This window comes from Eriocheir sinensis, unplaced genomic scaffold (genome assembly GCF_024679095.1).
Source record: "Eriocheir sinensis breed Jianghai 21 unplaced genomic scaffold, ASM2467909v1 Scaffold531, whole genome shotgun sequence".
In the NCBI taxonomy this organism is placed as follows: domain Eukaryota; kingdom Metazoa; phylum Arthropoda; class Malacostraca; order Decapoda; family Varunidae; genus Eriocheir; species Eriocheir sinensis.
The window spans coordinates 298325-308598 of NW_026111867.1; the positions used below are offsets into that span (position 1 = coordinate 298325).

The window sequence follows — 10274 nt, forward strand, 5'->3', positions numbered from 1 at the left end:
CTTTTTCTTTTCCTCCTCCTCCTCCTCCTCCTCCTCTTTCTTCTTCGTCTTCTCCTTTTCCTCCTCTTCCTCCTCCTTCTCTTTCTTCTTCGTCTTCTCCTTTTCCTCCTCTTCCTCCTCCTTCTCTTTCTTCTTCGTCATCTCCTTTTCCTCCTCCTTCTCTTTCTTCTTCGTCTTCTCCTTTTCCTCCTCTTCCTCCTCCTTCTCTTTCTTCTTCGTCTTCTCCTTTTCCTCCTCTTCCTCCTCCTTCTCTTTCTTCTTCGTCTTCTCCTTTTCCTCCTCTTACTCCTCCTTCTCTTTCTTCTTCGTCTTCTCCTTTTCCTCCTCTTACTCCTCCTTCTCTTTCTTCTTCGTCTTCTCCTTTTCCTCCTCTTCCTCCTCCTTCTTTCTTCTTCGTCTTCTCATTTTCCTCCTCTTCCTCCTCCTTCTCTTTCTTCTTCGTCTTCTCCTTTTCCTCCTCTTCCTCCTCCTTCTCTTTCTTCTTCGTCTTCTCCTATTCCTCCTCTTACTCAACCTTCTCTTTCTTATTCGTCTTCTCCTATTCCTCCTCTTCCTCCTCCTTCTCTTTCTTCTTCGTCTTCCTCTTTTCCTCCTCTTCCTCCTCCTTCTCTTTCTTCTTCGTCTTCTCCTTTTCCTCCTCTTCCTCCTCCTTCTCTTTCTTCTTCGTCATCTCCTTTTCCTCCTCCTTCTCTTTCTTCTTCGTCTTCTCCTTTTCCTCCTCTTCCTCCTCCTTCTCTTTCTTCTTCGTCTTCCTCTTTTCCTCCTCTTCCTCCTCCTTCTCTTTCTTCTTCGTCTTCTCCTTTTCCTCCTCTTACTCCTCCTTCTCTTTCTTCTTCGTCATCTCCTCTTCCTCCTCCTTCTCTTTCTTCTTCGTCTTCTCCTTTTCCTCCTCTTAATCTACTTCATTTCCTGCCTGATTTCGTTGTCCTCCTTCATTATCCTTTCGGCTCTATTTAATTCCTCTTCCTTCTCCTCCTTCTCCTCCTTCACTTCTTCCTCCTCCACTTCTTCTTCCTCCTTTATTTCAATTATTCTTTGCGTATCATCTCTTCTTCATCTCCTCTTCGCAATCCTCAATATCACCTGCTGTTCCCCTTTCACCTCTCCTCCTCTTCCTCCTCCTCCTTTCCCTCCTTCTCCTTCTCCTCCTTCACTTCTTCCTCCTCCTTTATTTCAATTATTCTTTATTCAGCATCTGTTCTTCATCTCCTCTTCGCAATCCTCAATATCACCTGCTGTTCTCCTTTCACCTCTCCTCCTCTTCCTCCTCCTCCTTTCCCTCCTTCTCCTTTTCCTCCTGCACTCCTTCCTCCTCCACTTTTTCCTCCTCCTTTATTTCAATTATTATTCTCTTCTCCATCTCCTCTTCGCAGTCTTCAATATTTCCTGCTGTTCTCCATTCACCTCTCCTCCTCTTCCTCCTCCTCCTCCTTCTCCCTCTCCTTCTCCTCCTCATTCTTCCCATTTCCTCAGTACCCTCCTACTGTTCTCCTTTCAAATTTCTTCCTATCCTCTCCTCCTCCTCCTCCTCCTCCTCCTTCTCCACACTCAATACAGCTCCATTGTCCTTCCCACTCTGTCCAACTCTCCACATCTGTCTATATATATGTCTTTGCCTACACACACACCTGACCTATCCATGCACTTCTCTCCCCCTCTCCAAACCTGTTATCTTAGACGTAGTGACCCCCAAACCTGTCACTCTTTACATCTGTTCCTTACGCACGTGGTTATATTTACACACCTGTCTCCATTTACACACCTGTCAATTTCTTATATCTGGATTTTTTTAATATGTGTGTCTTGACGTTTACACATCTGTCTATCTTTTACATCTGCCTTCTCTCATGTTCTGTTGTTTTCCTGTTTTTTTTTCTCTCATCTTCTCTCATTTCTGTTCTCTCTCTCTCTCTCTCTCTCTCTCTCTCTCTCTCTCTCTCTCTCTCTCTCTCTCTCTCTCTCTCTCTCTCTCTCTCTCTCTCTCTCTCTCTCTCTCTCTCTCTCTCTCTCTCCATCTGTCTTGTCTCCAATATCTGTCTTTCCTCCAAGCACCTCATCTCCCCCCCCGCCCATACACCTGTCTTCACTACCTTCCTTAAAAACACCCCTTTTTTTTAACACCTTTCCCCATAACACCTGCCTAATTCCCCCCCCCCCCCCCCCCACCACCTTCACACACCTGGGAACACAACAAGCAGCCGGACAAGAGCTAGGAAGTGACCCCCTCTGTGTGTGTGTGTGTGTGTGTGTGTGTGTGTGTGTGCGCGCGCGCACGTGTGTGTGCTTCGGTTGGGTCTCAAGGAAGTGGCGATGACGATTTTGGAGGAGGAGGGGGAGGAGGAGAGGGAGGAGAAGGAGAAGAAGAGGAGGAGGAGGAGGAGGAGGAGGAGGAGGAGGAGGAGGAGGAGGAGGAGAAATATGAAGAGAAAGAGTAGGAGGAGGAGGAGGAGGAACACAAATCAACACAAAGAAAGAACAAACAACAGCAGACCTGATGGTCTTTACGAGGCTGTTTGTGACAAGCTACACTAACTTTCTAATCAAAGGTGGAAGATGAGGGACAGCAAAGGCGAAGGCTCCTCCCCACCCCCCCCATCCCTACAGCCAAACTGGCAGGAAAGAAAAAAGAACCATGCAGCATGGAAAAACTGCATGGAAATTATGTAGGAAAGAGGACAGAACTACCATTACTGCTACCACTAACCGGGCGATAAAAGCGGACAAGGACACCAGTATTCGAAAGAACTTAACGTTATTACGACAATGAGTAATATATTAGTTTCTGGTTGGATTCAAAATACTTCTCTAATCTATTCTTGAAGGCCGTAACTGTTGTACTATCAACGACATCACAGGGTAGAGAGTTCCAAACATTAATCTGCTCTACAGTCACTTGGTGCCCGTAGAGCAGATGAAAGCACCTCGTTGTTCAATTTACTTCATCTGTATTTCCTCCTGCCTATGACTTGAACTCTTTCAAGAGGAGGGTATCAGGACACCTCTCCTTCCGAAATTGACCTCTGATTTTGAACACTCCTTTAACCTCTGTTCTGGAGCAGTAAGTAGCGGGCCTTTTTTTTATTTTTTTCATTACGCCCTTGCACTGTCTCCATAGCTGTAAAAAAAAAAAAAAAAATTCCTGTCGCAATGAAATGATGGTCGGTTCGATTTTTGAAGGAGTTGATGGTATCCGCATTTATTACTTCTGAGGGAAGATTGTTCCAGTGGCGGATGACTCGGTCTGAGAAGAATCTCCTGCCAATGTCTGTATTACATCGCCTCGCTTTAATATGTAGACCGCTGTTTCTAGTTCTTAAGTTCGTCTGCAGCTGAAAAAACTTGGAGTGGTTGACGTTACCTAAGTTCTTCAGGTACTTGAACACCTGTATCATAATTTTATCTCCTCGCAAGCGTCTCTTTTCCAGCGTGAAGAGGTTGAGTCACATGAGTCGTTCTTCTTACGGCTGAGCACTCAACGGTGGAATAATTTCCGTAGCACGTTGCTGAGCTCGCTCTAATAACACGACGTCCTTCCTGTAGCTAGGTGACCAGAACTGTACCGCGTACTCAAGGTGAGGTCTTACCATCAAGTTATACAAGGATAACACTACTCCCGGAGGAAAAGGAGGAGGAGGAGGAGGAGGAATAGGAGCTGGAATAAGAAGTGGAAAAAGAGGAGGAAGAAGAAAAAGAGGAGCAAGGTAGCAAGAAAAAAGAGAGGGGATGGAAGACGAAAAGAAACAAAAGAGGGAAGAGTTACATGAAGGAGGAAGAAGAGAGAGGAGGAGGAAGTGAAGAGGTGGAAAAGTAGGATGAGGATGAGAGGAGGAAAAGAAAGGAGGCAAAAGGAGAGGACATGGAAGGGAAGATGGACAAGAGGAGAGGGAAAGAGGGAAGAGGAAATAAAAGTTAAATAGGAAAGAGGAAGAAAAAGGAGGAGAGAGAAAGAGGAAGTAGAAAAGGAGACAGAGAAGAGGAAGATAAACGGAGAAAATGAAGGGAGGAAGAAGGAAGAGGCAAAGAAATATATGAGGAAGAGGGACTGAAAAAAAGGAAACAGAGGGAAAAAAAAGAGGAAGACAAAAAAATAGTTAAAATAAAGGGAAGAAGGAAGAGGCAGAGGAAGACTAGAGGCATGAAGCGAGAGTGGGAAAGGAAAGAAGGAAGGAAAGAAGAAGAAGTGAGAGAGAGGAGTGAAGGGAACCACAGCAGAGAGAGGAGGAGGAGGAGGAGGAGGAGGAGGAGGAAGCGGGGGCACACCAAGAGGGTGAGTGGGAAGAAGAGGAACAAGAGGAGAAGGAGGAGGAGGAGGAGGAGGGAGGAAGAAGAGAAAGAAGAAGGAACAAGAGAAGAAGGAGGAGGACAAAGAGGAGGAGGAGGAGGAGGAGGAGGAGGAGGAGGAGGAGGTCTTTGTTGTCCTCCTCTCAATAGAAAAAAGTGAAGGAAGCGCCAGGCAGATTAATTAAATGTCTCCTTAATTGTTGACGACGAGACTCATAACCACACACACACATTCTCTCTCTCTCTCTCTCTCTCTCTCTCTCTCTCTCTCTCTCTCTCTCTCTCTCTCTCTCTCTCTCTCTCTCTCTCTCTCTCTCTCTCTCTCTCTCTCTCTCTCTCTCTCTCTCTCTCTCTCTCTCTCTCTCTCTCTCTCTCTCTCTCTCTCTCTCTCTCTCTCTCTCTCTCTCTCTCGTGTAAATAAAGGTGCAAAGTTTGAAATACCAAAAAGTTGACGTGACGTAACCAGATGTTTTTGTGTGTGGTTTTGCTATGCCAGTTAAAAATGCTTCGTCATAGTAGTAGTAGTAGTAGTAGTAGTAGTAGTAGTAGTGGTGGTGGTGGGGGCAGCAGTAATAAGAGAAAAGGGTCACGCGATGAGCCAATAAACTTTCTGACACATTACGGTGAACATGACAGTAAGAAAGAAAAAGCGGACGAAGAAAAAAGCAGGACGAGGAGGAGGAGGAGGAGGAGCAAGACGAGGAGGATGAGGAGTAGGAGGAGGGGGAAAAATAGAAAGAAAACAAATAGTAAAAGACAAGGAGAGAAGAAGAAAAAAGTTACACGCAACAAGCTGGACCCGTCACGATACTGGCTTCCCTTCCTCACCCTTGCCACGATAATAATAATAATAATAATAATAATAATAATAATAATAATAATAATAATAATAATAATAATAATAATAATAATAATAATAATAATCGCATATCAGCATTTATATAGGTCAAGTATTCTGTATGCGTTCCAGGACAAGGTATTTCCGTATGACTGACTGACTGACTGACTGACTGATTACATGACAGCTAGAGAGACTGAGTGCCTGACTGACTGGAGTGTACTGGCTGACTGACTGATTAGAGTAACTGAGGTAACGGGCTGACTGACTGATTGACTGGCTGACCTACTGACTGACTGATTTTGGTAACTGGCGCAAGACTACAGGATTAACTGGCGGAACAAATGAGTTAAATGGGACTGTAGAGATGACTGCCTGACTGATTAAAACCGGAATGACTAACACTTACATAACTTTACCTTACCTAACCTACCCCCCAAAAATAATCAAACCAATTAATGTACTAACACGCGAAAAAAAATTGACTGAAGTACAAGACTGACTAACTGACTAAGTGGCTGACTGGCAAACTGAACGGAGCTGAAATGTCGTCGCGATCAAGAAACTGACTAACTGACTGACTGACTGGTAAACAACAACAAAATTAAATTAAAACTGACTGTACCACCTTCCTGATTAACTGAATGACTGACTGGCTGACTGACTGGCAAGATGGACGAAGCAGGAATGTCAACGTGACCAACAAGCTAACTGACTGAGAAAGTAAACAAACAAAACACAAACTCGAATAAAAATTGACTGTACCACTTGACTGACTGACTGACTGACTGGCAAACAAGACTGTGCGTTAATGTTAAAACGATCAACAAACTGACTGACTAACTAAGGTGACAAACGGCAACAAAACTAAATTCAAACTGACCGTATCACTTGACTGACTGCCTGACTGACTGACTGACTTGCAATGGGATGTAAGAGCGATCAACAAACCGACTGTCAAAGTGGATGAACAGTAAACAAAAGAAGATCAACTTAACGGCCTGTACCACCTGATTGACTGACTGACTGACTGATTGACTGACTGACTGACAACACGGAGGGAAGCAACACGAGGACCCCCAAAACTGAGTGCCAAACAAAGTAGCAATCACCTTTCAGCTTAGAGTCCAGACGAAGCAGCGGGAAAGGCGATGTGGGCCTGGGTGTCAGAGCCTTAGCGTTGTTTTCCTCAGTTGGTGGGCGGGCGTCGGGCTTGTAGATATGGGCGGCGGATGTGCGAGTGGGCGTGGGAGAGCGTGGGTTGCGGTCCGGGAGAGCGATGAAGGTGGGTCCAGTTCTGCCGAGAGCCAAAGCAACACTGCCGTCCCTGGAGCCAGCACGCCGCCAGTTCACCTTCCCCGCTAAAGGAGTCGCCAGGCCGCTTCCACCTCGCCGCCGCGCCGCCAGCCAGCCACCTGCAAGCATGGATGGACAGCGACGATTTGTGAGGAGGAGGAATGAGAGGAGGGGGTCAAGTTTAGCATCTCTTTATTTTACTTTCTCTTTCATCATTGTCTCATATTTTTCCGCTTCTTCTTCTATTCCTTCTGACAACTTCAACTTTTTTTCTTTTATATACCACGTTCTCTTCTTGTTTTGCTTTTAAAGGGCCTCGATAATTTGTGAAGGGGGAGAAGGGGAAAAGGTCAAGTTTGGCTTTTTTTTTATTTATTTTGCTTTCTTCTCTAATCACTGTCTTTTCTTCTTTCTTTTCTTCATCTGTTTCTTGTGCCGAATTTGAGGTGGCTGAGTTTAACATTTTTCTTTTTTTTTTACTATTTTCTCCTCTTGTTTTGCTTCTAACGAATCTCGATAATTTGTGAAAGGGAAGGGGCCAATTTTAACATATTCCTTCTTTCAACTTTCCCTTCTTTTCATTGCCTTTTTCTCTTCGTTTTCCTTCGTGAGGGAGTCAAGTTTATTATTCTATTTTCTTCCTTTATCCTTTTTTTTATTCCGTCACTGCTCGTTTTTCTTCCTTTTCTTCTTCTTTTCCTTCTGAATAGTTTGTTGACGGGATCGAGTGTAATGTTTTCCTTCTTTCCTCTTTACTTTTTCCTCCTGTCTTAGCTGCCTAATTTTTTTCTTTCCCTTTCCTTTATTCTTTTTCTACTGACTAATTTGTGAAGGGGTCGAGTGTAATGTTTCCCTTCTTTACTCTTAACTTTTTCCTCTTTTCTTGGCTTCACTGCCTTATTATTTTCAGTCCCTTTCCTTTCTTCTTTTTCTTCGGACAAATTTGTGAAGGGGTCGAGATTAATATATTCTTTCTTTCAACTTTCTCTTCCTTTCATTGCTTTTTCCTTTTCTTCTTCAATAGCTTCGGACTAATTCGTGAGCGAGTCAAGTTTGCCATTTTCTTTCTTTGTTACTTTGCCTTCTTGTCTTGTTTTGAGGGACCTTAACAGTCAGTGAAGGGTGGAGTTTAATATTTTCTTTCTTTCTCTTTTACTTCACTCTCTTATCACTGCCTTTGCTCTTACTTCCCTTTTGTGAGAGAGTCAGTTATCTTTCTCTTTTATTTTATCTTCTTGTTTTGCTTTTCATAGATTTCGATAACCTGCGTAAAGGGGTCAAGATTTATGTATTCTTTTTCTTCTGCTTTATCTGCCTACCACTGCTTTTTTCCTCCTCTTTCTTCTTTTCTTCTGACTGCTATGGATGGAGGTCAAGTGTGACATTTTTTTTTTTTTTTTACTTTATCTTTTGGTCACTGCCATTCTCTTTCTTTTCTTCTTCCTTTTCTTCCGATTAATTTGTGAGGGGGTCGTGTTGAGCATATCTTTCTCTTACTTTTTCCTCTTCTTACTACCTTTTCTCTTCCCATTCTTCTTTTTCTTCTAGACTAAAGGACTTTTGGTAAACACTTATCCGGAATATCAAGAATCAGTGTGTCCTGGGAATCCTAACATACGATTCAGAAACAGTATTATCTTTCTTATCTTATTCTTATTACAGCCTGTTTTCTGCCATTCCTTCTTTTTCTTTTGCGAGGGAGGGCTTTTGGTAAACATAGTAATACCAGTAAAGAACAAGAAGGATCCGTGTATCCTGCTGGTCCTAACATACGGTTCAGAAACTGTATTGTCTTTCTTACTTTACTTGGTTATTTCTCACTGCTTCTCATCCTCCATTTCTTCTTTTCTTCTGGCACAAAGGGCTCTTCGTAAACATAGTAATACCAGTGAAGAACAAGAACAATCCGTGTATCCTGCTGGTCCTAACATACTGTACGGTTCATAAACTCCATTATCTTTCTTATTTAACTTTATCTCTTTCTTTTCTTCTTCTTCCTTACTGTTACCGCTTTCTCTTTTCCTTTCCTTCTTTTTTTTGGGGGGTGGGCGATGGAAGGCTTTTTGGTAAACATAGTGATATCGTGAAGAGCAAGAAGAATGCGTCTCCTACCAGTTATAATATATGGTTCAGAAACTTGGCGGCTCACAAAAGATCAAAAAAGTTCACCCACACAGATTAAACTTGACGCCCCACAAGAAATCAAGACAGCTGAACCCACACAGAGGAAAATCGGCACTCAACAAAAGATCCACAGAGCAAAAATTCACATAAAAGAAACTTGGCGCGCCTCACAAGAGTTCTAGAAAGCTCAACCCACACAAAGGAAAGGAAAGGACAGGCTAGAGACAAGAGAGAAACAGGAAGCAAGCAACATGGGCACAGGGACGCAGTTATGTATATCTTATCGTTGATTTTTTTTAGTGTGCTTATCACTCACCCCGCACATAAGGGCTTGTGGGAGAAATGCGCCGTTAAAACAAGCCTTCCCGTTCCACCAGAGCCTTCAAACTAATGCTAATTATGAACTTTACATTTCTGCCCGAAATCGTGCCAAATCTATTCTCCGACTAACCAAAAATTCTTTCATTAATAGAAAATGTCAAAACCTTGCTTTCTAACTCTTCCCGTGACTTCTGGCATCTAGCCAAAACATCTCCTCCAGCTTCACTTCTTCATCTTTCCTCCACTCCTCAGTCCTGACGGCAACACTGCCGTCTCATCTATCTCTAAGGCTGAACTCTTCTCTCAAACTTTTCTAAAACTCCACTCTGGACGATTCTGGGCATATTCCTCCTACTCATCCCCCTCTGACTCCTTTATGCCTGTTATAAAGATTCTTCAAATGATGTTTTCTATGCCTCTGGCCTCAATCCTCAGAAGGCTTATGGACCTGATGGAGTGCCTCCTATTGTCCTTAAAACTATGCCTCCGTGCTGTCACCCTGCCTGGTCAAACTCTTTCGCCTCTGCCTGTCAACATCTACCTTTTCTTCTTGCTGGAAGTATGCCTTCATACAGCCTGTACCTAAGAAGGGTGACCGCTCAATCCTCAAACTACCACCCTATACCTTTACTTTCTTGTCTATCTAAAGCTTTTGAATCAGTCCTTAACTGGAAGATTCAAAAGCACCTTTTCACTTCTGACCTTCTATCTGATTGCCAATATGGGTTCCACAAGGGGCGTTCTACTGGTGATCTTCTTACTCTCTTAACTGACTCTTGGTCATCCTCTCTTAGCCATTCGGTGAAACTTTTGCTATTGCTGGACATATCAAAAGCTTTTGATAGGGTCTGGCACAAATCTTTGCTTCCAAACTACCCTCCTACGGTTTCTATCCTTCTCTCTGTACCTTTATCTCCAGTTTCCTTTCTGACCGTTCTATTTCTGCCGTGGTAGACGGTCACTGTTCTTCTCCTAAATCTATTAACAGTGGTGTCCCACAGGGTTCTGTCCTATCTCCCACTCTTTTCTGTTGTTCATTGATGATCTTCTTTCCAAAACGAACTGTCCTATCCATTCCTACGCCGATGATTCCACTCTGCATTATTCAACTTCTTTTAATAGAAAACCCACCCTTCAGGAACTTAACGACTCAGGCTGGAGACTGCAGAACAGCAGCCTCAGACCTTACTATTATTTCCGATTGGGGCAAGAAGAACCTGGTGTCCTTCAACGCCTCAAAAACACAGTTTCTCCACCTATCCACTCGACACAATCTTCCAAACAACTATCCCCTATTCTTTGACAACACCCAGCTATCACCTTCCTCAACACTAAACATTCTCATAATGTGGGGCTCCCTCACAGCTCTCTTGGACAGAGTAGCGTCAAAGACTCTTTGTCTCATCAACTCCCC

The 10274-nt window shown here is 43.5% G+C and overlaps 1 long non-coding RNA gene across 1 annotated transcript in view; it reads right to left on the reverse strand.

Annotated features, from left to right (window-relative positions):
- LOC126992967 (uncharacterized) overlaps nucleotides 1-8766 on the reverse strand; it is a 35467-nt gene extending 26701 nt beyond the window's left edge. Inside the window, exon 1 of the long non-coding RNA XR_007747200.1 lies at nucleotides 6232-8766. This is a non-coding gene — a long non-coding RNA (uncharacterized LOC126992967). The remainder of the gene's footprint in view (nucleotides 1-6231) is intronic.
- Nucleotides 8767-10274: the final 1508 nt, after the last annotated feature.